This window comes from Marmota monax, unplaced genomic scaffold (assembly GCF_021218885.2).
Source record: "Marmota monax isolate L192 unplaced genomic scaffold, Marmota_monax_Labrador192_F-V1.1 WCK01_AAM20220418_F8-fsc01871, whole genome shotgun sequence".
NCBI lineage: Eukaryota > Metazoa > Chordata > Mammalia > Rodentia > Sciuridae > Marmota > Marmota monax.
This window is the reverse complement of record NW_026692979.1, coordinates 1-5,032: the sequence shown is the minus strand read 5'-3', so window position 1 is coordinate 5,032 and position 5,032 is coordinate 1.

The window sequence follows — 5,032 nt, the reverse complement described above, 5'->3', positions numbered from 1 at the left end:
GTAGGTACAGAAACAAGTTAATAATTGTGAATATTAGGTTAATTATGCTCATTACTTATTAGTTTCTTAGGTAGTTCCCAGAATGAGATTTATAGTGACCCAAAACTAATGCTTTTGCTGCCTCGTCTGGCATTACTTATACTAAACATAGAAGCATATTGTTGTGTTGCACATTTAACTACATAGAGAATTTTTTGGAATTTTAAAATGATGGGGTGCATGCACCTGAAACAAGTAGGTGACTAAGGAATGCCACCTTCTAAAGCTCTCTGAAGTAATTTATTAGCCATACAGAATGGTACTCTGTGTTCCTGGAAGGAACTGAAAGAAGAATAAAATCAAGACAAAAGAAAAATTTTGAGGTTAGCTTTAGGACTAATTTTAATATGGAAAATAGGATGGCTTTTTAGTTGCTTAATATAATTCTTGTATGAAATTGTGTCTTTTTTTTATTCTGCTTTTATTACCCAGTTACTTACCTGCCTTTCACAAGTATTGTTCTTTAAAATAAAATCATGGCAGCATGAAACCTTTGTGTTTGTTTTTAAAGCTGCTGAGCTATTGAATGAACCAGCTTTCCTTTTCTTTAAAATAGGCCATTGAAAGCTATGAAGTCTTTTATTCTGTGCCTTCAAAAAATGTCAGATTCATGCCAGCTTTTCTGCCTTGTGATTAATTGGCATTACCTACAGACCTTGGCATGGAAATACTCTAATAATGGAGGAAACTGAGGCAGTACATGGGTAAAGATGGAATAATCACTCCCAAACTGAGGCAGTACATGGGTAAAGATGGAATAATCACCTAAAAACATATTGGGCCTAGTCAGTGACATTGTTTTTTTTTTAAGTTGCATTTATTTGTTCTAAAACTGGAGGAAAAAAAAAAAAACAGGCCTAAGTTAGTTTTTAGTGACACTAAGCTCATAGCAAAACTAATTACACTTGGGCATACATATTTTGCATTGATTTGTGTAGTCTTTGTCTCCTTGAAAGATTAGTATTTCCAGCTAGGCATGGTGGCACACACTGTAAATCCAGCTACTTGGGAAGGGCTGAAGCAGGAGGATTGCAAGTTCGAGGGCAGCCTTGGCAACTTAGCAAGACCCTTTCTCAAAACTGAAAAAAAAAAAATAAAGGGCGTGGGGGTGGGGGTGCTGGGGATGTAGCTTATTGGTAGATTGCCCCAGGACTGGGAAAAAAAAAAGAGAGAGAGAGAGAGAGATGGTATTTCCAAAGAGCTTAGGTAAAATTTCCCGCATAATTTTGTCAGCTTTCAATTGTTGTGACAAAATAACCTGAGAAAAACAATTTAAAGGAGGAAATATTTATTTTGGCTCACAGTTTCAAGCAATTCAATAGTTGCTTGGTCCCCATCACTGTGATATTGAAGAGAATATCATGGCATGGTGTTGTGGAGAAGAACTGCATACCTCATGGTGGCAAGAGGGGGCCCAGGAAAGCAGCTGGGGACAAGATGTAGTTTTTAGGAACATGTCCCCAAGGACCCAATCCCTTCAATTAGGTCCCACCTCCTACAGTTTTTACCACCTACCAATATCCATTCACCTGTGAATCCATCAATGGGTTAACTATGGATGAGGTTAGAGCCCTCATGATTCAGTCACTTCTGAAAATCCCCTCTGAACATTGCTGCATTGAGGACGAAGCCTTTAACACATGAGCCTATGGGGAATATTTCAGATTCAAACCATAAAAGTAATGAATAGTGTTTTACAATTACCTATTTCCCCTTAATTCTGTAAATAAATTATTGTATACTTATTGAGTATTCCTTACCCAAAATGCTTGGGACCAGAAGTTGTTTTAGAACTGTTTTTTTTCCCCAAAATTTTAGAATATTTGTAAATACATAATGAGATATCTTAAGAATAGGACCCAAGTGTGAACATAGTTCATATGTGTTTTAATATACACATAGCCTGATAGTAATTTTATACAAGTTTTCATAATTTTGTAGATGAAATAAAGTTTCATGATTTGGAATTTTTCCACTTACAGCATCATGTTGGTGCTCAAAAAATTTCACATTTTGTAGAAGTTTGGATTTTCAGATTGAGGATTCTTAACCTGTACTCGATTCACAAAAGGAATTCTCTTCTTAGCAACAAACCTTATTGTAGAGACTTGGTAATAGCTCTCCAGCTGAGAGTTTTAAAAAACATTGCTTTTTGGGCACAGTGACGCACGCCTGTGATCCCAGTGGCTAGGGAGGCTGAGGCAGCCTCAGCAAAAAGCGAGGTGCTAAACAATTCAGTGGAACCTTGTCTTTAGGTAATATCAAAAAAGAGCTGGAGATGTGGCTCAGTGGTCGAGTGCTCCTGAGCTCAATTCCTGATACAAAACAACAACAAAAAAACCCCACCACCACATTGCTTATACTTCCCCAGATTTAGGTTATTCTGTAAAGTACATCCTATTGTATACATGCTTTTAGGAATTCTCCTGAGCATTTAATATACAATAGCTCTTGTCTGGACTGTTACTGAATACTCATTAATAGAATGTATTTTAGAAGTAAGGAAAATAATAGGAGCAAAGAAAGACATTTCATCTTTTTATGAACTCAACAGAAAGGGTGAGTTTGTTGCCTTTGTCAAATTCTAGATGTTAGCATTGGTCAGCTACCCATGTGGTCAGAAAATCATGCTTACTTTTTTTTTAATATCTATATTTTTAGTTGTAGAGGGACACAATGCCTTTATTTTATTTTATGTGGTGCTGAGGATTGAACCCAGTGCCTCACATGTGCCAGGTGAGTGCTCTATCACTGAACCACAGCCACAGCCCCTCATGCTTACTTTTTAAGAGTTAACGATTATATTAATTCAGTTTCTTACAGATCTTTCTTAAGAAATTAGAAAACAGTATAGAACATTGATACTATATATAGATCGAACCGGGCAAATCTACTATACTATGAAAATTTCCGTATATTCTACACTATATTGTACATGCTTGCTTGTGCTAGGTATTTTTTTAAGAACTTAATGTTCAACATTTCAAATAATCTTTTCAATAACTCTTTGAAAAATCTAGGCCTTTTATTTTTTTTTAAAGAGAGAGAGAGAATTTTTTTTTAATATTTATTTTTTAGTTTTTGGCGGACACAACATCTTTGTTTGTATGTGGTGCTAAGGATTGAACCTGGGCCGCACACTTGCCAGGCGAGTGTGCTACTGCTTGAGCCACATCCCCAGCCCTAGGCCTTTTATTATTAAAAGTGAGAGAACCAGGATGGGGTTGTGACTGAGGGGTAGAGTGCCTGCCTAAAGTCTGTAAGGTTCTGGATTTGATCCCCAGGTGAAAAAACAAACAAATAGAAAAGCAAAAATGAAATAAAAAACCCAGAAAGGTTAGCTTAGTAAATAACAGCTTCCTTTTGTTGAATATTTATTACTGCCCTTTATTGAATAAACACTGTGTATATGTATACTTTCATTTTATTTTCCAGAAAACTATAAAGTTGATAATATTATGCACATTTTATAGCTGACTCTATGATAGAGTCTGTTTCTTTTTTTCCTATAACAACTATTTCTAGAAGGTAATTATAGTATTGCATTGATTGCCAGCAAATCTGAATGTGTAGCTCTTATTTTCTTTTTAGCTAAAATCTTTTTTTCATGACAGGCTTGGTGGTGCATGCCTGTAATCCCACTAGTTTGGGAGACCAAGGCAGGAGGATTGAGAGTTTAAAGCTACTTTCAGCAACTTAGCAAGGCCCTAAGCAACTTAGCAATGCCCTAAGCAACTTAGTGAGACCCTGTTTTTAAATAAAATATAAAAAGGGCTGGGGATGTGACTCAGTGGTTAAGTGCCCCTAACCTCAAGCCCCAGTAACTCCCCCCAACCCCCCCCTCCCAAATCCTGTTTCTACACTATTTTTTTCTAGCCTATGGATATATGAAAAGTAATATGCATACTTTATAATAATCAGAATAAGTTAGCTTCATTTAGTAGAATTAAAATAATTTTGTTCTTCATTGTGTGAAACCAGATATCTTCAAGTCATTAAAATTGCATGAAATCACCTATAATCCCTTTGGCTTGGGAGGCTGAGGCAGGAGGATTATTAATCAAAGCCAGCCTCAGAAATTTATCGAGGCCCTAAGCAAGACCCTGTCTCTAAATAAAAAAACATAAAGGGCTGAGGATGTGACTCAGTGGTTAAGTGCCAAAATAAAAAAAAAAGTATGAAATCTTTTTTTTTCTTTATTTTTTTTGGACAGGGTCTCACTAAGTTGCTTAGGGCCCCACTAAGTTGCTGAAGCTATCTTGGAATTTGGGATCCTCCTCCCTCCCTCCACCTCCCGAGCCACTGGGATTACAGGAATGTACTACCACTCCCAGCTGCAGTCACTGTCAATTGAGTGTCTGGGATTGAATTTGAGGCTTCATATGTGCTGAGCATGTGCTCTACCACTGAGCTACACCTCTCAACTCAGTGTTGCATGAAATATTATATGCTTTTAAATTTTTAGTTTCTCTTGAAAGGATGGAAATAGAAATTTATATCAGAGGAAAACAGTTATAAAAATGAACATTTTTTGAGATAAAAAACTGAAAACCTGACAGGTGAGGTGGCACATGCCTGTAATCCCAGCTAAGCAGCAGGATAGCAAGTTCTAGACCAGTCTTGGAAATTTAGTGAGACCTTGTCTCAAAATTAAAAAGGACTGGGGGTGTGGCTCAGTGTTAGAGTGCCTTTGGATTCAATCCCTAGTACCACCAAAATACAAACAAAAAACTGAAAACCCTTGAATAGCCACATTTATATTGGGAATTGAACTTAAATATACTATAAACCCCAGCCTCCATCCTTTATCAGTAACATCTGATTTCTAACTTTTGGCTAATGATGGAATAATATTCCAAAAGTTCTTAAATGAAATGCTTTTATCTGTGTCCTCATATTATGTGGGTTTTCCTCTAATTTGCATATTCATGATAATATGAGGCCAAGATTGTTCAGAATTACAGTACTCTTTGCCAAGAAGATCTGGTGGTAG